This window comes from Cervus canadensis, chromosome 2 (assembly GCF_019320065.1).
Source record: "Cervus canadensis isolate Bull #8, Minnesota chromosome 2, ASM1932006v1, whole genome shotgun sequence".
NCBI lineage: Eukaryota > Metazoa > Chordata > Mammalia > Artiodactyla > Cervidae > Cervus > Cervus canadensis.
Window position 1 is genome coordinate 62317040 of NC_057387.1, and position 23873 is coordinate 62340912.

Below are 23873 nucleotides of genomic sequence, written 5' to 3' on the forward strand. Positions count from 1 at the left end.
TGGGCAGAATAATGGTCCTCCCAAAATGCCCACATCCGCATCTTTAGAATACATGAATATGTTAGGTTACATGGAGAGAAGAATTAACCAGCTAACAGCTTATCAGCTAACCTTGGCATGAGGAAATTATCCTGGATTATCCAAGTGGGCCCCATGTAATTACAAGGTTCCTTATAAATGAAAGATGGAGGCAGAAGAGGGAGCCAGTCAAAGCAATGCAACATGAGTCATACTCAGCCACACATTGCTGGTGTTGGAAATACAAGCAGTCCAGGAGCCACAATATGGAGGCAGGCAGCCTATAAGCTGCAAAAGGCAAGAACATGGACTCTCCCCTAGACCTTCTAGAAGGGAGTCAGCCCTGGTGAACCTTCATGTTAGCCTAGAGAAACTCAATTCCAACTTCTAATCTCCAGAACTGTAAAATAATAAATGCCACTCAACAACACCCATTGTCACAAGTGCTTAGTTTACTGAGCACATTATCATCAATGAAGAGCAGATATAATTCAGAGAGGCTATGAAACAGGAAAACAAAAGTGAAGGTCTACATTGGGTTTCTTTTTGTTTATATCCTAGGAATAAATGTGCTGCTTGTGAATCAAATAAAAAGAAAATAATAAATGTATATTATTTTAAACCACCAAGTTTGTTGATAATTTGCCAAAAGTTTGTTGATAATTTTCATAATTTTTCAAAGCAACTATAGGAAGCTAATATGGAAATAAGTATGTGATGACATCTTTAGAGATAAGTGAGTATTTATATCATTAGAAAAACCTTAAATTCTCTATCTTGTTTTCATCACCCCTCTCATAGACATCACTGGATGAAGCCCCTGTTCTTTAGCAGGAGATTTCATATCTGCTTACTTACCTTTTTATTAGATAAGTAAGGATCTCTCTTTTTTTTTTTAATGGGTGTGTGCACATGTATACATGTATGTTTATTGCATTAAATGCCTCATAGCATTTTCCCCTTGTTTTTATAATTCAAACTAAAAAGGATTCAGAAAAGTTTTTCACTGTGCTCAGTTTTTAGAATACAAACATGAACATTACTATGACAGGAAAGTGTTAATGTGCTGAATTCAAAAGGACATACAAAGGCTATACAAAAGTACATACAACTGCTGGCAACACACTTCGGACTTGCAGTGAAGCCCTGTCCCCTGAGGCCCAGTAGCTCGGCCTCAGCAGGACCCAGGGTGACCCACCGTCAGAGGGCTCACCCGCATCCCAGAGCGACACTGCCCCATGTCGTGGACATCACCCATGCCTCCAGATTCCCACACACCACATGCTTAATTAACATAAAAAAAACTTTAAAACCACTCAAAGTCTGTGCGATAAAGACACCCTGCCTCCTTGGTTTTCACGTTTGCCCTGTGAGTTTCTTCAGTTTTTTCCCAAGACTTTCTGTAGTTTACCAAATCCCAAATTTCTGGAGCTTCCTCCTTGTTATCATCATCATTCTGACAAACATCTGCTTACCTCTCATGTGTCTTTCTCTATGAGGCCTTTCTGGGTTCACACAAGGAATTTATCACTTCCACCTTTGTGGCATCACTCTATCTACCACTTACCTATTTTAACATTTATCACGCTGTATTGCAGTTATTTAGCCCAAGCTCAAGATATTCTTTATAGCAAGTTTTGTTCTTCCTTTAAGGCACCTTATCTTTTTTGCTTCTTGAAGCAATGGTACAGCTTTCTTCTGTTTTGTGACTATGTGGTTGATGGGACAAGAGAGTCTGGGCCCTCCAAACTGTCTGGCTTTGGCTGTTTTTGCTTTACCTATCCCATTTTGGAAGCCCATTGGATGAGCCATCTTTCTCAGGTAAAGCCCTCCACGCCTATCTCTAAATGTCATTAGGTGGAAAACAATGCCCAGCAATCTCAAATTGGTGAAGTGGAACAGGCAGAGGAATTAGGCTACCAATGTAGCCTGAAGTTCACAATACGGCTCAACTGTTTTTCCAGGGAAGATCTTTGGGAATTTGTGAGAAGCTTGCCAAATGACTAAGTAATGCTTTGTTTTCCATTTGGCAGTTATTCCTCATGTATCAATTCTTTGGGCTCCCTGATGGCTCGGTGGGTAAAGAATCTGCCTGGGATCCAGCCAGGGATCCCAATGCAGGTTTGATCCCTGGGTGGAGAAGATCTCCTGGAGGAAGAAATGACAAACTACTCCAGTATTCTTGCCTGAAAAATTCCATGGACAGAGGAGCCTGGCAGGCTATAGTCCAAAGGGTTGCAAAGAGTCAGACACAGCTGAGTGGCTAAAGACACACACACACATACACACAAATACATGCACACACACACACCACTTTTTCACGTGATGGTGAGAGGAATAAATACTAGGATTTGAGATTTAAATCTCTTCAACCTCTAAAATATATCACAAATTCATTAATAAATATTAATTTGCAAACTCTTTATTAGCAAATGGGAAAGGTTTATAGTATTTCAGGGGATTCAATGAAAGAAATTAATACTTTTAAGATGTGCCTCAAACAATGAGATGAATGGACACCAAAGAAGTATAAGATAAAATCCCTGACTGAGTAAAAACTTAATATTAACCGAGACACTATAATCCCCTAATAAAAAAATCTGTTGATTGATTACACTGTGATCAGGGAAATATATATTTACACACAGCATAACAAAAAAACTATGAGAAAGTCTATAAGCAAATACTTTACAATCTTCATGCTAGGCATAACCAACATACTATATATACTCCTTTGATGATGGCATCATTTTTTCAGCCCTTTTTAATACAGTGCCCCCCAAGTTAAACAATAACCCTGCACTTCTTAATTTTTCATATATTTAAAGTTATTACATCCTCCTTTAATGATTTAAAACATGAGCTTTTTCTCTGTTTCAAGATTATTCTCTAATTTTTCCATCATGAAACCTTTGAGGAGAGCATGCATTATTGATTTAGTATTGATCGAGAAAGATAACCTGTTCAGATTTTTGCTACCTAGAATGTCTTCTCCCATGCACATTCTAGTATGAAGCCTCTCAGATTAATTAATTTAGTTCTTATTAATTTCCCCAGTCACTACAACTATAGCACTTGCAAGGTGTACAGAATAACTTAGCACTTAATAGGGCTTGTTAAGATATTACTGTGTTCAAACTTAAAGCCTTCAAATTTTAGACTACAGATATAAGAGAATTAACTCAGAAATGGCATAGAAAGGGGAAGAAAGGAGTTTTTCCTGAAATTTGATTTCAGTTTGTTAAATTGCACATCTCATTTAATTCTTACAGTAACATATGCAATTTTGTCATCATTTTTCAATGTGAAATGTGCTCAGTCACACAGCTAGGAAATTGCAAATTTAGCGTTTAAACTGAAAGTCATTGCTCCTTCTGCTTCTGCATGGAAACTCTGAGGAACTTGTTCAGATGTTCTCAGATAGAGAGTCAAAGTGGTTGGATTCATACCCAAATTTCTGCCTCTCAGTCTAGAGCATATTCCACTGTTTCATAGCTATAGACTCATACAGTGCAAGGATAATATCCCTGTTTACAATTATGTTCTTTTGGGTATGGAGGAGTGTGACGTACTTTTCAAACATGTATTTTCTACATGCATATGCAATTTGAAGTGTGTACTTGATATGTTTTAAGATGAAGTATTTTTCTTCTTTTCTCTTTGCTGCCCTTTCTCTGCGCACTTATTCCTATCCTCCCAGCCCCACTTACACTTTCAACTAGGCCATTTATTTTAACTACCTGGTATGTATTCTTCCATTTTTTTCTTCCTGTTCATAGCATCATATCCAAATGGTTGTATGAAATCACATTTTTAAAATACCTCTTATCACGTGGAGACCTAATGTATATATTTCATTCATTCCTTTTAAATGATGAATAATATTTCATATTAAGGATGGACCATAAATTTCACAGCTGGTATGTAATCTGGATTAACGCAGTAATACTTTGGAAGACTTCAGTATCTTTCAGGAGTAATTGTCTCCATGCTATGTGGCTTGGTTTTATTGTTAAAAATACCAAATGTCAAGTTATTTTTTTCCTTATGATGGATGTGGACACATGTTGATAAGCCAAAGCACTATAACCCTTTCATTGATATAGAGGTTGTTTATTTCTTGCAACTATTCAGTGAAAATCATGCCATGTGTTTGAGATCCACAAAGCTCCTTGAGCATTTTCATTTAAGTGAAAAGGGTTTGAGTTACTTACCCTAGATAGAAAGCTTGAGCAAGCATTATGATCAGTAGGCAATCTGAAAGTGCAGAACAGTTTGCTTATTATTCTATTCAAACCTTATACATCATAGGTTTGTATGGTAGTTATGATTAATATAAAATGAGAGGGTTGGTTTAGTTGCAATGGATCTCTTTCAGTGCCAATGTACCACAATTCTAATATCAACCCTCCCCACCACTTTGAGGCATTGTAAATAATAAACTCTAAAAAGTATATTACAATTTTATACACTCAAAAATAAGGGGAGAAATAATAGGTTTCTTGCAAAATTGTTCTTCAGGAATACGGTTTCATTTCCTATTGGGCTGCAATTTGCCATATATCAGCATCAAAGGGCCAGGCTGCTCAACCTGAAAATGATTATTTTTTCTTTTTCTTAATGTATCGGAAGTGGATCTAAAAGAACCTCCAGTATACAGGGGGGTTAATTATCCTGGCAGTCAGTTAAGCTTTGTAAGTTTTAGGTGATAAGAACAGAGCCCTAAAAAAGACTCCCCACTAGTGCTGCCTGCTGTGAAGAAAGAGCGTTGTGCTGCCACTACTGCAAATATTGTTCAAATTACCCTAAAATTCCCCTTGGTTTCCTGTGCATCGGGCTCCTGGAGAGCGGCAATGCGCCAGTGAGGTCATTTATTCTGTCACTTCAGCCCACTCGGTAATCATGACAACTACATCTTTCACTCAATCTAGTGCAGGAGGCTTTCCTGCAAGACCTTCTATGACCTGAGTGAGGAAAGTAATTATTCAAAACAACATCTCTTCTTGTTTCTCAAGTGCCACCCACTCCTCTGCAGAATCACCTAAATGCTCCCCAATTTGATCTTCCTTCTCAGATCAATCTCTCAGATTCTCCTAAAGGAACATGTAAATAAACAGCCACCTCTCATATCTTAGAACTGTACTTTCAGAGAGGCAGCGTGGTTTGGTGGGTCACTCTACAGTCAGAAATTTCTTTTCTACCTACAGTGAGAAATGAGATCTCAGGCCAGTTATTCCCTGTAACTCAGTTTCTCGTGTCAGAAAAGAAGATAACAAAACCTACTTCATCACATTTCTGTCACAATTCAATCAACTAGTATATGGAAGATAGTTACTATAGTGCTTAGCATACAACAAGTGATATCAATGGTAATAGATTAGCTATGATTATTTCCATGTGGGTGAACAGCTATTGACTATGCACCTTAAGTGTCAGGGACTGTTACAGGTATGTGGTGGAATTCACTAAAGGAAACCAAAATAATAATTTTTTTAAAAGACGTGCATTTATTGTATAAAGTGAGGATTTCCATGTTATTGATTTATCAGCAACTTATGTCTGAAACAGCTGAGGAAACAGTAAAAATAAAAATCAGTGATCATGAAGTCAAATTGTAGGTTCACTTTCTTTATTTTCTACCACCTCCCAACCTATACTCCATCTCTACCCTGCCTCATTCAAAATGTCAAATTTCACTGCCTTCCACTGTAAAACTAGTAGAATGTCAGAGAGAATGTTAAATGTTCAACGTTGCTGACACACCCGTTGGAGTAGGGGTGCAGCCAAGGCGCCATCACTGCTGCGAACAAATAAAATCCTTGCCTCTGCAAGGCTAAATGTCCTACAGTTTAATTAAAATGGTTTACCTACACGAAGGTGCATTGATATACTTTTATTTAAATATACATACTGTGAGCATTACCCCTGGAGAAAGAAATGGGAACCCACTCCAGTATTGTTGCCAGGAGAAACCCATGGACAGAGAAGCCTGGCGGGTTACAGTCTATGGGGTTGTAAAGAGTTGGATATGATGGAGCAGTTGAACAACAACTATGAGCACTTACATGAACTTGAAAAATTTAATCTCTTCTTTAAACAGTACTTATAAGCGAAGATAATTTTGTTTTCTCAACTTTCCATATATTCCTAAAAAAGACCAAGAAATTCATACTGGCATCATTTGGGTGCTTCATCTCCTTTGTGCAGGACAATTTGCAGTAATTTCATTTGCTCTTACCTAATGTAAAACCGTGGATGTGAGAGTTGGACTATAGAGAAAGCTGAGCACCGAAGAATTGATGCTTTTAAAGTGTAGTTTTGGAGAAGACCCTTGAGAGTCCCTTGGACCACAAGGAGATCCAACCAATCCATCCTAAAGGAAATCAGTCCCAAATATTCACTGGCAGGACTGATGCTGAAGCTGAAATGCCAATACTTTGGCCACCTGATGCAAAGAACTGACTCGTTGGAAAAGATCCTGATGATGGGAAAGATTGAAAGCGGGAGGAGAAGGGGACAACAGAGGATGAGATGGTTGGATGGCATCACCGACTCGATAGACGTGAGTTTGAGTAAGCTCTGGGAGTTGGTGATGGACAGGGAAGCCTAGTGTGCTGCAGTCCGTGGGGTTGCAGAGACAGACATGACTGAGCAACTGAACTGAACTGAATGTAAAACCATAGAAACCATGCTCTTTTAAAACACACTCTTGATTTCTTTAAAGGCAAAAGCAAATGAACTATTTTAATACTTGAGAAAAAAATAGAAAGGAATCTTCAGTGGAGAGGAAGAAATATTCTTTAATAAAGACTTGCTTATATGTAAAGTGCATTTGTTTTTACCTATTTTTGTCCTGTTTAAGTTTCCAGCATTGTTTCCTGAAGAATAAGATGTCTTTGTTATTATATACAGGCAGTTTCTAGTTTCCATATTTAGTAAGCTAGATATTGCAAATTTTTGAGATAAATGAACCAGGAATTCTATTAGTTACTAATTTAAGAATTCATGCATTTTGTTTTATCTGTCACCTTCACCTGCATACCTCATCATTCTGATGAACAATGCCTCAGAGGTCAGAAACATAGTGCTTTATTCTTTTATGTGCTAAAGTATAAGACATGTTTAGCATTGTGTGATCTTTTTTCTCAAGTGGATTTGCATGCATAGCTTGGAAGCTGAATAACCCTACATAAGCAAACATTTTTTTTTTACTTGTTGGGACAAGTAGAGGAAGAGACTTGCTCTGCTAATCAAACCTCTATTTTCTTGAGAAGCAAGAGTATAATGTTATTTCTTAGTATCCTTCTGTTTTCTTTAAAAATCTCAGAAAAGGTAATTGAATTAATATGTACTCTTGCACTTGGACAAAATGTGATTTTATACACGAAGCATTATGTACATTCACCTTTCTTATGAAATAAATATACCAACTAGATATTACTAATGCAAAACACATAAAAGAATTGAATCAAAGCAGAAATAAGGGTACTGCCATAAAATGAAGTTAAAACTTGAGTGCTTTATTCATCCAGGTTCGGCCTGTTACCTGTTGTTTATGTAACCACGTCATTCCAAAACCTGGTGCCTTAGAAAAATAATTTATTATTGTTTCTCACATTTTTGCTGATTAATTGAGCTTCGGAGGGTACCTTTCACCCAGGGTTTCTCATGAAGATACAGTCAGGTATTCACTGGTGCTACAGCCATCTGACTTGGCCACCCACTACCATCTCCACAGGGGCTGCCAGCCAAGCATCATTCATGATCTGTCCATGTTATTTGGGTTTTTCACATAGCATGGACTCTGGGGTCCTTGTGGCAGCATCTCCAAAGCAAACATTCCAACAGTACCTGGTAGAGACTGAAAGGTGTCTTACCACCTGGCCTCTAAACGTACAAAGTTCACTTCTACCAAAGTGGTCCACCCAGATTTAAGGGGTTGGAGAAACAGATCCATCTTTTAATGGAGTGACAAAGTCACATACATAAAAGCATATGGAATAGGGAAATATTATTGAGGTCATTTTGGGAAACTATAATCTGCCATGACTTTTATGCTCTTGCTAATATCTATGTGTTGAGTTTCCCTGGTAGCTCAGCTGGTAAAGAATTCATCTGCAATGCAGGAGACTCCAGTTCAATTCCTGGGTCAGGAAGATCCAGTGGAGAAGGGATAGGCTAACCACTCCAGTTTTCTTGGGCTTCCCTGGGTGCCTCAGCTGGTAAAGAATCCACCTGGAATGCATGAGACCTGGGTTCAATTCCTGGGTTGGGAAGATCCCCAGGTTGGGAAGATTCCCTGAAGAAAGGAATGGCTACTCACTCCAGTTTTCTAGCCTGGAGAATTGCATGGACTGTTTAGTCAATGGGATCACAAAGACTTGAACATGACTGAGAGACTTTCACTTTCATCTATTACAATAATATCTTTTCATTAGACAAAGCAATGAATTCAATAGGATTGTTTCCCGAAATATCCCTGAGTATAATCTGATGAAGTCACACCCAACAATCCGTCAAGAGCAATAAAAGCCACAAAGTACCAAATGATATGACTCAGATAACTATGTTTTGTTATTATATCTGAATCCAGATGTTATTCTTGAGCCATGAAATTCCAGATGTTCAAACTGGATTAAGGCAGAGGAACCAGAGGTCAAATTGCCAATATTTGCCAGATCATTGAAAAAGCAAGAGAGTTCCAGAAAAACATCCACTTCTACTTTATTGACCTCGCCAAAACCATTGACTGTGTGGATCACAGCAAACTGTGCAAAATACTTCAAGAGATGGGAATACGATACTACCTTACCTGCTTCCTGAGAAATCTATATGTAGGTCAAGAAGCAACAGTTAGAACTGGACATGTAACAAAAGACTGGTTCCAAGTTGGGAAAGGAGTGTATCAAGATTATATATTGTCACCCTACTTATTTAACTTTTATGCAGAGTACATCATGCAAAATGCCAGGCTGGATGAAGCACATGCTAGAATCAAGATTGCAGGGAGAAATATCAATAACCTCAGACAACAGAGGATGAGATGGTTGGATGGTATCACCAACTCAATGGACTTAAGTTTGAGTAAGCTCTAGGAGTTTATGATGGACAGGGAATCCTGGTGTACTGCAGTCCATGAGATCTCAAAGAGTCAGACACGACTGAGCAACTGAACTGAACTGAACTGAAACCAGAGGTAGATTTAAAAATCCATGTCTATATCAGTATTTCCCATATTATATCCTAGTGTTCCAAATACGAGTATTTGAGTATTCTGATTAAAGTTAATGTATCTTATTTGAAAAAATAATATAGGTATTCCATAAGTAAAAAATTTTGAAAAAGCGTGCATAGTTCACCCATAACCACTAACCAGCTCTACCACTGACCAAGTCAGCCTGTCAATTCTTTTTAAATATATGAATTACTGCTGTTTAAAAAAAAAAACACACTCTCCAAAGAAGACATACAGATGGCTAATAAACACATGAAAAGATGCTCAACATCATTCATTATCAGAGAAATGCAAATCAAAACCACAATGAGGTACCATTACACGCCAGTCAGGATGGCTGCTATCCAAAAGTCTACAAGCAATAAATCCTGGAGAGGGTGTGGAGAAAAGGGAACCCTCTTACACTGTTGGTGGGAATGCAAACTAGTACAGCCACTATGGAGAACAGTGTGGAGATTTCTTAAAAAGCTGGAAATAGAACTGCCATATGACCCAGCAATCCCACTCCTGGGCATACACACCGAGGAAACCAGAACTGAAAGAGACATGTGTACCCCAATGTTCATCACAGCACTGTTTATAATAGCCAGAACATGGAAGCAACCTAGATGTCCGTCAGCAGAGGAATGGATAAGAAAGCTGTGGTATATAAACACAATGGAATATTACTCAGCTATTAAAAAGAATACATTTGAACCAGTTCTAATGAGGTGGATGAAACTGGAGGCCATAATACAGAGTGAAGTAAGCCAGAAAGATAAACACCAATACAGTATACTAACGCATATATATGGAATTTAGAAAGATGGTAACGATAACCCTATATGCAAGACAGAAAAAGAGACACAGATGTATAGAACAGACTTTTGGACTCTATGGGAAGGTGAGGGTGGGATGATCTGAGAGAATAGCATTGAAGCATATATATATCAAGTGTGAAACAGATCACCAGCCAGGTTGGATGCATGAGACAAGTGCTCGGGGCTGGTGCACTGGGAGACCCAGAGGGATGGGATGGAGAGGGAGGTGGAGGGGGGATCGGGATGGGGAACACATGTAAATCCATGGCTGATTCATGTCAATGTATGGCAAAAACCACTACAATATTATAAAGTAATTAGCCTCCAACTAATAAAAACAAATGAAAAAAAATTTTTTTTAAGTATTTTTTTTATTGGAATATAATTGCTTTACAATGTTAAGTTCGGCTGTACAACATATATCAGACATGTCTACATATATCCCAAGCCTCTGAAGCTTCCCCCTCCCCCATCCCATCCCTCTAGGTGGACTATAGTTTTTGTTTTTTTTTTTGACTTGTTTTTTTTTTTTTTCCAGTGGGTTTTGTCATTACATTGATATGAATCAGCCATGGATTACATGTTTCCAATCCCGATCCCCCCTCCCACCTCCCTCTCCACCCGATTCCTTGGGTCTTCCAGTGCACCAGGCCGAGCACTTGTCTCATGCATCCAACCTGGGCTGGTGATCTGTTTCACCATAGATAGTATACATGCTGTTCTTTTGAAATATCCCACCCTCACATTCTCCCACAAAGTTCAAAAGTCTGTTCTGTATTTCTGTGTCTCTTTTTCTGTCTTGCATATAGGGTTATCGTTATCACCTTTCTAAATTCCATATATATGTGTTAGTATGCTGTAATGTTCTTTATCTTTCTGGCTTACTTCACTCTGTATAATGGGCTCCAGCTTCATCCATCTCATTAGGACTGGTTCAAATGAATTCTTTTTAATGGCTGAGTAATATTCCATGGTGTATATGTACCACAGCTTCTATGCCAATAAAATGGACAACTTGGATGAAATGGACAAATTCTTAGAAAAGTATAACTTTCCGAAACTGAACCAGGAAGAAATAGAAGATCTTAACAGACCCATCACAAGCAGGAAATCGAAACTGTAATCAAAAATCTTCCAGCAAACAAAAGCCCAGGACCAGATGGCTTCACAGCTGAATTCTACCAAAAATTTAGAGAAGAGCTAACACCTATCTTACTCAAACTCTTCCAGAAAATTGCAGATGAAGGTAAGCTTCCAAACTCATTCTATGAGGCCACCATCACCCTAATTCCAAAACCAGACAAAGATGCCACAAAAAAAGAAAACTACAGGCCAATATCACTGATGAACATAGATGCAAAAATCCTTAACAAAATTCTAGCAAACAGAATCCAACAACATATTAAAAAAATCATACACCATGACCAAGTGGGCTTTATCCCAGGAATGCAAGGATTCTTTAATATCTGCAAATCAATCAATGTAATACACCACATTAACAAATTGAAAGATAAAAACCATATGATTATCTCAATAGATGCAGAGAAAGCCTTTGACAAAATTCAACACTCATTTATGATTAAAACTCTCCAAAAAGCAGGAATAGAAGGAACATACCTCAACATAATAAAAGCTATATATGACAAACCCACAGCAAGCATCACCCTCAATGGTGAAAAATTGAAGGCATTTCCCCTGAAATCAGGAACAAGACAAGGGTGCCCACTCTCACCACTACTATTCAACATAGTGTTGGAAGTTCTGGCCACAGCAATCAGAGCAGACAAAGAAGTAAAAGGAATCCAGATAGGAAAAGAAGAAGTAAAACTCTCACTGTTTGCAGATGACATGATCCTCTATATAGAAGACCCTAAAGACTCTACCAGAAAATTACTAGAGCTAATCAATGAATATAGTAAAGTTGCAGGATATAAAATTAACACACAGAAATCCCTTGCATTCCTATATACTAACAATGAAAAATTTTTAAAACACACACACACAAACAAAAATGTTGATTTATGCTTAACATAGTTTCCCATACCTTTTTTTTTAAATCAGGGTATAGTTATTCAGAGTTATTTTAGGGTTTTCCAATGAACTGGCTCTTTGCATCAGGTGGCCAGAGTATTGAAGTTTCAGCCTCAGTCCTTCCAATGAATATTCAGGGTTGATTTCCTTTAGGACTAACTGGTTTGATCTCCTTGAAGTCCAAGGGACTCTCAAGAGTCTTCTCCAGCACCACAATCAAAAGCATGAGTTCTTCAGCACTCAGTCTTCTTTATGGTCCAACTCTCACGTCCATACAAAACCACTGGAAAAACCGTAACTTTGACTATAGGAACTTTGTCTGCAAGGTGATGTCTCTGCTTTTTAACATGCTGTCCAAGTTGGTCATAGCTTTCCTTCCAAGGAGTAAGCATCTTTTAATTTCATGGCAGCAGTCACCGTCTGAAGTGATTTTGGAGCCCCAAAAAATAAACTCTGTCACTTCGTCACATTTCCCCTCTATTTGCCATGAAGTGATGGGACTGTATGCCATAGTTTTGTTTTGTTTTTAAATGTTGAGTTTTAAGCCAGCTTTTTCAGTCATGCAGGAGATGCAAGAGATGTGAGTTTGGTCCCTGGGTCAGGGAGATCCCCTGGAGGAGGAAATGACGAACCACTCCAGTATTCTTTCCTTCAAAACTCTACGAACAGAGAAGCCTGAAGAGCTACAAGAGCTACAGTTCAGGGGCTGCAGAGAGTTGGACATGACAGAGTGACTGACCATACACACGCTTTTCTGTGAAAACAATAACAAAAGAAGATTCAGTAGCTTTATTAAGTAACAATCCAAGGGCATATATTATTTATGCAATGTTACAAATGATTGGGTAATTGAGAGCCCAGACAACTCCCTACCTGTGGCGTAGTGAGAATTAAAGTTCTCCCTGGCCAATATACAAACAAATATCAAGCTAAATGAACTTTACAAATACATTGATCTTAATACTAAATTTCAAGGTTATAAGTGTAAAATCCAAAGTCAGTGTGAAACCTACACCTATTTTTCTTTCACTTACTTGATAATTTTCAAAGAAGTTTCAAGTTTAGAACATACTTAAAAATATTTAGTTCTCAAAAAAAAGCTATTATCCTAAAATTTAGATGAATATATTTTCTTTTTGCAAGATGGCACATAAGTTATTTTTTATTAGTCACAATTATCATTCTAAATTTAATCATTGTATAACTAGTTACAATGTAGTATTTTCTAAACTAATGTGAATTAACTAATATTTAGTAAGTAAATGAATGCATATTCAAGTATTTTTATTAAAGTATAATTGATTTTAAATGTTGTATTAATTTCTGCTGTACAGGAAAGTGATTCAGCTATACATATATGTATTTTTTTCTTATATTCTTTTCTGTTACGGTTTATCATAAGATATTGAATCTAGTTCTGGTGCTATACAGTAGGACCTTGTTGTTTACCCATATTCGAATATTTTTAAGGTTATATAATCATATCCAGTTCCAGCTCTGCTTTAGGCAGTTGATGCTATTTACAGAATAATATTTCTACATAGTTCTCTGACTAGAAAGAAGACAAATATTTAATATGAGAAAAATTAAGAAGTTTACATATACAAGGAATCTATTTCAAAAGTTTGATATATTTTACTGAGACCAAACTTAACCTATGTCCTATTTTCTCTTTCCATGACAACCTGAGTCAAAAAGATATGACCTGAAACAGATTGTACACTAAGATTGCATTTCATCTCACCCAGATCAAGTTGTGGAGCTTTTTCAAAATGACAGATTCAAAAATAAAATGGGTGCTACCCAAGACATTAAAGAAGTTTTGAGTCTCTGATTCACTATGATGGTTTACAAAAGAGAAAGGGCAGTAATGAAGTTGTGTTTAAGTAAAAATGAATTTATGAATTAGAAAGGAAATTAAAGACATTTTTTAAAGGAAAGTAATTTGCAAGACTATCTCCCCTGAAGCTACACAAAATTCAAAAGGCATCTACCGAATATGAAAAGAGCATTCAGTGATATCTTCCCTGTCTACCCTTTTAATGGGTGATTTGTATGCAATACTTCCAAGTGCAATGAGAGTATTACTGACTACTGAATCAGACATAATCACCCGATAGACCGAAAAGGGGAAGCTGAAGATAATAGGGAAAGGGTGAAAAATCTGACGTTCAAAATGTGTTTTTCTCTGAAACCACCCAAGCAACACAGCCCATGAACACTGCACACATCATTACGAGGCCTTTGCCACAGCGTACATCTCTCATTTTTAAAGAGAAAATTACCACCACCAAAAAATTAGCCTATTTCCTTTAGCTCTCTGCCTCTAATAAGCTAAATTTCAAAGCGAGCAATAATTGCCTTCTGGTGGCACTACAGATACTAGCATATTTGAAATGAAGAACGCTATCTTGGCTTTAGTTAAATTCATTTTTAAGAGGTGATATTCGAAAAGTATTGTATGCTAATGGAGACCAATGAAAAGATCTGTAGACAGTAACCTGATCACTGAAAAACAGACACACAAAAATATTGACTTATAAGCAAGGGATGATAGCTAAATTTAAAAGAATTGCCTCCCTTATTGAAAGAATGCATCCCTGAGGGAAGAACATGTGAAACATTCTTGTTCCTACAGTGTTAAAGACAGACAACATCCTATAAAGATTAACATATAATAATACAGAAAACTGCAACAATTAAGTTATCTAAGTATAAAAATTGACCACTTTTAATATTTTCCTTATTAAAATGTTGGTTTTAAACATATTGTAATTTACTTAAACATATTTTAATTTGCAACTTTCTTTCTGCTAGGAAAGGAAAGACCTCAAGTTCTTCAAAAATCTGGTAAATATTGTTACTACCATGTATATTTAAATTCTGTTTTATCTTTAAAATTCATATAATTTTATGTCCTGTGTGACGTGTAATGAAGAATTAGCCTTACAAAAAAAAAAAATTAGCCTTACCCAAAGAGAGGTCTGAACTTTGCTCTCAACTCCTGGAAAGTGGTCTCAAGGTCCCTGGGATGTGTGACCCAATGGGAGTGTTTTTGCTGGCCTAGGGGCTATGACCTTCACAGACTATCCATGTGATTTATGGTGGGATATTTGGGCCACACCATATTAGCTGTGACCTCTAAAGGAACTGGAGGCTAAAGTGTTAGTTCAGTCTTAGAGGGAGGCTAGAGATTAAAGGTCAGCTGTGCAGGAAATACATAATCAAGACAATAAAAACTCTGGACACCAAAGGCTCTGGTGAGCTTTTGTCCATGGAATTTTCCAGGCAAGAATATTGGCATGGGTTGCCATTCACTTCTCCAGGGATCTTCCTGACCCAGAGATGAAACCTTGGTCTCCTGCATTGCATTCAAATTCTTTACCATCGACACATAAATATAGCAACTGATTTTTGACAAAAACACAAGACAATGTAATGGAGAAAAAATAATAATTTGAATAGAAATGAGTCCATGTAAAACAATATGAAGAGGATAGAGACTAAAGATCTTACAGATACATTAAAAAAAAAAAAACTAAAATAGATCATAGACATAAATATAAAATGCTAAATTATAACCCTTTTGCAAGAAAACATAGAAAAAAAATCTATATAACCTGGAGTTTAGATATAACAAAAGTATAGTTTATGAAAGAAAAATTGATAAGTTCCACTTTTTTTTTTAAATTAAGAACTCTTCTGCAATGACACTATCAAGAGAATATAATGACAAGCCACACGCTGGGGAAAATATTTGCAAATCACATATCTGTTAAAGTATTTATACCCAAAATATACAAGAAGTCTAAAAGTCAACAATAAAAACCAAACAACACAGTTTAAAAATGGGCAAAAGATCTGGACACTTCACCAAAGCAGATATACTATGGCAAATAAGCATATGAAAACATACTCAACACCTTTTGTCATTAGAGAAATGCAAATTAAATCAACAATGAGATAGCACTACAGGCTGATCAGCAGAACTAAAATCTAAAAAAAAAAAAAAAATGACAATATCCATTGCTGACAAGAATATAGGGCAACAGAAACTCATTCACTGCTAGTAGGAATGCAACGTCACCACTCCAGAAGACAGCTTGGCAATTTCTTACAAACTAAACACAGTCTTATCATATGATGTGGTAATCATGCTCCTAGATACTTACCCAACTGACTTGGAAATTAATGTCTACATATTGTAGAAGCTTTATTCATAAAAACTAAAAATGTTAACAACCAAGATGCCCTTCAATATGTGAATTAATAAACAAACAGCAGGATATCCATGAAATGAAATGCCATTTGGTGATTAAAAGTAATGCACTATAAAGCCTGAAAAGACATGGATGAAGTTTAAATGCATATTACTAAGTGAAAGAAGGCAGTAGGAAAAAACTATATATGGTATAATTTCAGGTATATGACATTCTCAAAAAGTCAGTATTTTAAAGACAATAAACAGATCAGTGGTTTCCCGGGAGAAGCAAGGAAGTAGATCTATACATGGGGAAATATTACAATACAATAGATTTTTTAGTGCAGTGAAATTATCCTGTATGATACTGTAATAGAGGATACATGATACTGTGCATTTGTCAAAAAATATAGAAAGATACAGCGAAAAAGTAAATTCTAAAGTATGCAAATTTTAAAAATCACTTAGAAATTTGAGGGATTCCAGAATGTAATGTGAAATGTGGCAAAAGAATGTAACTCTACAGCAAACGTAAGATACATCCTCAGTGAAAGAGGTGGGGTGAAGAGTGCTAAGTGAAGTAACTTTGGAAATGAGTAGTCTATAGGACTAAAGGGAAAAAAAAGAAATGTACATCCGCACTATATTATAATTGATAAAATTGTTTCTTGTGAGTGTATGGGTTAATAATTCTGAAATCACTATATATGTATACTGGAATTGAACAATTAAGTAAAAGTTAGGTGGAAGCTGACAGCCAAATGTCTCACTTTTGGAGTGAAAATTTTCAGTTAAACAAGTGGGGGTGGTTAGAATTATATATAAGACAATGCACTAAAGTAGGTGATATCAGTATGAACTGTTTAATATAGATACAGATGATCGCATATTGAAATATGTATATATGTGTTCATGGGCTGTGCACGTTTGTATACATGGGTTGGTAGATCATCATCTATTTAATTGCTCTATCATCTGAGAGAGTTTAAAATGATAACCTGATAAACAATGAGCACATCTAACACTCAAATCTTGATTTTGAATATTATTCTCCAATAAAAGGAACTGGGCTTCTCAAAGGAATGACTATTCTAGGAATGGGGCAGGAAATATACAAGATGAGCCTGGGCTATCTTGTAGTGCCAGAAATTAAGGAAGTGCTCAATTTTTTTTATGGATGGAAATATATCAAAAGGGTTAATGGAAAGAAACTCCCAATAGTCAAAGCTAGAACACAACTAATCTTTGACAGAGAGGTTGGGCTTCCCTAGTAACTCAGATGGCCCAGATGGTAAAGCATCTGCCTGCAATGCAGGAGACCCAGGTGCATTCCCTAGATCCCTTGGAGATCCCCTGAAGAAGAGATCATTGAGAAGATCCCCTGGAGAAAGGAATGCAACCCACTCCATATCCTTGCTTAGAGAATTCCATGAACAGAGGAGTCTGGCACGCTACAGTCCACACGGTCGCAAAAAGTTGGACACCACTGAGTGACTAACACACACACAAGGGCTGTACACTGCAGAAAAATTAGTCTTTGCAAAAAATGGTGCTGGAAAAACTCTATATCCACAAGCAAAAAAAAAAAAAATGAATCCACACACAAACCTTTACCCCTCACAAAAATTCAAACTAGAGCTATGTAAATGTAAAGGGTTAAACCATGAAAGTCGTAGAAGACAACAAAGGAGAAATACGAGTTGACCTTGGGTTTACCAGTGGCTTTTTAGATAATACCAAAGGCATGATTCATGAAAGAAATAATTGGTAAGCTAGAGTTTATTAAAATTTAAAAATTTCTGCTCTGAAAAAGGCAATATTAAGAGACTAAAAATACAATATACAGACTTGGGGGAAATATTTGCAAGACACATCTGATAAAAGACTGTTTTCTAAAGAATATAAAGAACTCTTAAAACTCAACAATAAGAAAACTAACAATCTGATTGAAGATAGAGAAAAGACCTAACAGATTCATCATCAAAAGATATTCATAAAAAAAAAGATATTCATATGACAAAAAAGCATATGAAAAGAAGCTCAATACCATATGGCATTAGGGAAATGCAAATTAAAATAATAAGATACCACTATGAAAACTGCACACATCCAGAAGACTGACAACACGAAATGCTGGCGAGGACATGGAGGGCCTTCATTCTTAGCTGGTCAGAATGTAAAATAGCACATCTACTTTGGATGACAGTTTGGTAGTTTTTCACAAAGCTAAACATATTCTTACCATAGGATACTACAGTCACACTGCTTAGTATTTACCTAACGAAGATGAAAACTTATGTCTACACAAAAGAGTTGCAAACAGGTATTTATACCAGTTTTATCCATAATGGCTAAAACTTGGAAACAACCAAGATGTCCTTCAGTAGGGGGTTGGATAACTAAACTGTGGTAAATACAGACAGTGAAGTATTACTCAGTACTAAAGAGAAATGAACTATCTGGTCATGAAAATACATGAAAGAAATTTAAATGCTTATTACTAAATGAAAGAAACCGATCTGATCAGGCTAAATACAGTTTGATTCCAACTATAGGACGTTCTGGAAAAGGCAAAACTATGGAGGCAGTGAGATCAGTGGTTGCCAGGGGTTAGCAGGAAGAAGGGATGAATATGCAGAACAGAGAGAATTTTTAGGACAGTAATACTGTTCATATGATGCCATAATGGTGGAGGTATTTTGTAATACATTTGTAAAAACTCAAAAAAAAATGGGGACTTCCCTGGTGGTCCCAGTGGTTAGGATTCTATGCTTCCACTACATGGGGCTCAAGTTCGATCCCTGGTCAGGGAACTAGGATCCTGCACTCCATGTGGTGAGGCCAATAAATAAAGTGTTTAAAAAAACCTAAAGAATGTACAGCACCCAAAGTGAACCATAAAGTAAAGAATGGACTTTGAGAGATAACCATGTGCAAGTGTAGGTTCATTGTAACACATGTATCTGTCTGGGGTGTGATGTGGGTCATGGGAAAAGATGTGCATGTGTCAGGGCAGAGGGTATGTGGGAACTCTGCATTTTCCATTAAACTTTATAGTGAACCTGAAACTTGCTTTTGAAATGAACTTTATTAAATCAATACTTAATGTATTGAGTTATAGCCTAAAGTACAAAATAAATATCCATGGGTTCAAATGGATATAAATAAATAAATAAGTGGAGGAGAGTAAGCCAATCTTCCACAAAATAACAATCCATGTAAATATCATCACTTAAGAATGTGGACCTTAATTCCCCTACTTAATTATGGATGGTAGCAATGTGACCGCCTTCCAAGGAGTACACTACAGAAAAGAGGAAAAAGTGAGTAACGCTGGAGAAAACTGACAAGCACTACCTCAGTCAGATGATCTAGATCAACATCTGAAGTGATATGTCATGCTGCCAGATGTGGCTTATGTCTTGATAGAATAAGAATGTCAATTTTGCTCTGTGATCCTCCTTCCCAAAGTCCATGAAAAAGTGAAAGTGAAAGTCGCTCAGTTGTGTCCGACTCTTTGCGATCCCATGGACTATACGGTCCATGGCATTCTTCAGGCCAGAATACTGGAGTGGGTAGCCTTTCCCTTCTCCAGGGATCGAACTCAGGTCTTCCACATTGCAGGTGGATCTTTACCAGCTAAGCCACAAGGGAGGCCCATAATCCCAGTCTAATAATGCGGAAAACATAGAGCATAGTCACATCCCAAGTGAAAGACATTCCACTGAAATTCCTCAAAATTGTCAAAGTCATCAAAAACATGGAAAATCTGATCCATTGACATAGTCACTGGAGCTAAGGAGACCATAAATAAATAGATTTATGGTGCCCTCAATGGAATTCTGGAACAGAAAAAGGATATTAAATAAAAACTAAGGAAATCTGAATTACAAACTTTATATGATAATAATGCATCAGTATTTGTTCACTGATTGTGACAAATGTATTGGCTTTGGGTATTTAGGAACTCTGTACTATCTTCACAATTTTTCTGTAAATCAAAAAATTTTCTTTGGAAATAGAAAATATTCTTTTAAACATTTAATATGTTTAAAAATTCACCTTGAAATATAATTAAATTCTCATATCAGAAAGTGAAAATATATTTGCAAGTGGAAAAGATATGCTTTGCATTTTTTAATTTACATGTTGTACCCACTATGAAATGTTTACTTTCAAATACACAGCATTACTTGGTACTGATAAAGTTCTGCATCATCACTCAAATAACTTATGAGAACAGGAGATAACCTCAATGTTTGACCTGAAATAACACTGACCACATTAACACCTACCTAACAGAATATGTAATTGCCCTGTCTGACCAATCTCTTTAAGGTTTTGACCCTGACAACAAACACTAAACTAAAATGCTAGAGTAGAGCTGGAGTGGCTTGTGGCTCTAGGGCATGGAATCAAAAGATGCTGGATGTTTCCTAAGGTCAGGAAAAAAGTGAAGATCCAAGCTGATAAAATGAACAATCAAAGAAGATGGGCAAGGTGGTAGAACAATTTCTGAGGCAACAGGATCTCAAAAGGCAAAAGGGAAATTATAGGAGGGGCTTTTGGGAGTCCAGATACAAAATAAAGGCTCTATATTATGGGTGTTTCAGTGCCACCTGCCCTCATATTTGGAGAGCACTATCAATGATAATGAGCCTGATCCAGCTAGCACAACTGTTCCTATATTCCTTAGCTTTCAGAGTCTAGCTTGAGACATGAATAAGAATTGTCTAAGCTGAAGTATTAGGTACAGCAATTTTGAGAACTGAAAGAATGAAGAGGATGCAGTCCTTATTAAGTAATCCTATGTGAGAATCCCTCATTAAACCCTTGTGAAAGAAGCCCCACATTAAGAGAACCATCAATGGAGAAAACGGATTATACCAATGTTTCTCTCCCTCCTATGGATACCCTCTGATATTTTTCTGACTTCCTGGACTATTTAAACATGCTTCTCTGATTCATCTCATTGACTTCTCATTTCTCACCTTCAGACTCACCTCCACACCCATTTCTGGCTCCTTGCCTATAGTATGAATCTATTCTGACCCAATATCCAATTGTGTTCCCCAATCTTCAGTCTGGGCTGAACTATTCCTTCTGTAGCCCTGTATAGAATCCAAGGGCTTCCCAGGTGGTGCTAGGGTAAAGAATCCATCTGCCAGTGCAGGAAACGCAAGAGACCCAAGGTTCAATCTTTAGGTTGGGAAGATCCCCTGAGGTCGGAAATGCAACTCCACTCCAGAATTTTTGCCTGGAAAATTCAATGGACAGAGGATCCTGGGTGGGTTACAGTCTATGGGGCCGCAAAGAGTAGGACACGACTGAGCACATTACACATAGAATCCAAGACACCAGCCCAGTATATATATATACCTCTCAGGGGATTTACCCTGTAACATGCTCCTTCGATACAATTGTAACATTCCAGCCTACTCTAGTTTCATTTCAAGAATGTGTATACAATTTGATAGTGTACAAAAACATTTCCACATATATTTATTCATCTGATTCTTCCACAAACTTCATGTAATAGTCAAATAATAGTTTTCCAACGTTAGAAGTAAGTTCTAGGTATGTTACTTGCTCTAAATCTCACAGGTACTGACTGAGATTTTGAGCATTAAACCAAAAGTACACACAGCAGGTACAACATGTTCTGTTAGTCTGGTTAAGACCTATGATTGACAAGACTAGTGTGAAAAATCTAAGATCACAATATGCCACATGAAAACAAATTTCTTCCACTGTTATTTTTGAAAACTACATCTCTATACTAATGAGTAACACTTGAAAAGCTCTCAAAATAAGCTTCTTTTCTCCACTGTCCCTCACTACAAACTATAGTCATTTTTTGGAATTATTTGGGGGATTAGTCATTTATAGGAAGCAAGGATTTATACTTAACTCCCAATTATAATTGGTCACACAATTATGCTATTTATTTTCCACCATTTCTACATGCTTTTCATGTCTCCTGCCGGACTCTTTTGTCACTGCATCATGGGATTGTTACTCATGCTTTCATCTGAAACATGACCATGACAACAACTTTGCCATTTGGGGTATAAGATTTTCAAATGGAATACATTTTGACACCCTCTTATTAGTCTTTATCTAAATCTAAACTTTGCAGACCATTCAAGACCCCAATAAATTATCCTGCTTTGAAATTCATCTTGACTCCCTCCTATATATTCCAATCGTCAGTTTCTTGTTATCCCAAGTAGGTACTGATCACTAAACTCTCTATCCCTGGATTTTGTTTTATACTTCTCTCCCTTAATTAGTATCTTTCACAACTTTAATATCTCAAAATGCACTTCTTTTAAATAATTTATTTGATTGTCTTTACACTATCAGTCAAATCCCTTTCTGATAATCTTATTTTCAGGATACGTTTTTCATCTGGAGTGATCGTGGTTCAGATGTCAGGGGGAAAATATGTTCTCTGTCCTCTCCAAAAACCCATGCTGAGCACTGAGAGCATGGATTATGCTCTAGTTGTTTATGGCTTCATTACAAACCAAGCAAACTTAGTAGTGGGCATAACACCTGATTTTTTTCTTTATTGCGCCATCTAATCTGGGGAGTCAGAAATTCTACTAGGACATAATGGTGTGGCTTGTCTTTTCTCCTGTGTGTCTAGAGCCTCCTCTGTGAGTGATACAAATGTCTGGGAACTGAAACGGCTGGAGCTGTAGAATATACTTCCAAGACAGTTAACTTACTCCCATGTCTGGTTCCTGGGCTGAGATGACTCAAAGGCTGAGCTTAGCCAGAACTGCCAGTAAGAACATCTACACACAGCCAAACCAGTGTGTCTTCTGGGCTCTAAGAGGTATCGTTCCATGCACAGCATTCCAAGAGACCATGGCACAAACACAATACTGCTTTTAACCTGGCTTCAGAAGCCCTGCAACATCACTTCTGCCATTTTCTGTTAGTTACAATCCAGATTTAGGAGCAGACAGAGGATTTAGGCCTCACCTCCTGATCAGAAAATGGTTAAGATAATATTTAAGAAAACATGTGAGGTAGATTGGTTGCAACCATCTTTATAGGTTAAAGTATTAAAAATTATCATAAGGCAAAAATAAATTTTGTTTGGATGGCATTCCATGTCAGGATATATACTGCTTACCTCATTGTTTCCAAGCTAGGAAACATAATCTCCACTATTAGGTCATAATTGTAATCATATGTTGAAGGGCCAACATCACTTTCCGTCTGAGAATTCTTCCTTCAATACCTGTATTCTTGCAGTGCTATTACACGGGGTGCCAAACACACCCAGGCCACTGAAGGTGAGGGAGTCAGAGAGAAAAGGGACATGATATTCCAAGCTAATCAAAAACCCAAGCTAATCATAAAACCCAACTTTGCAAATCATTCCTGAGAACTACGTGTCTTGCTGGACCAATCAGTGTTTTCTGAGGACAAACATTAGAGAGATAACATCTATGGGGCTTCCCTGGTGGCTCAGATGATAAAGACTCTGCATGCAATATGGGAGATGTGGGTTCAATCCCTGGGTTGGGCAGCTCTTCTGGCATAGGAAATGGCAACTCACTCCAGTATTCTT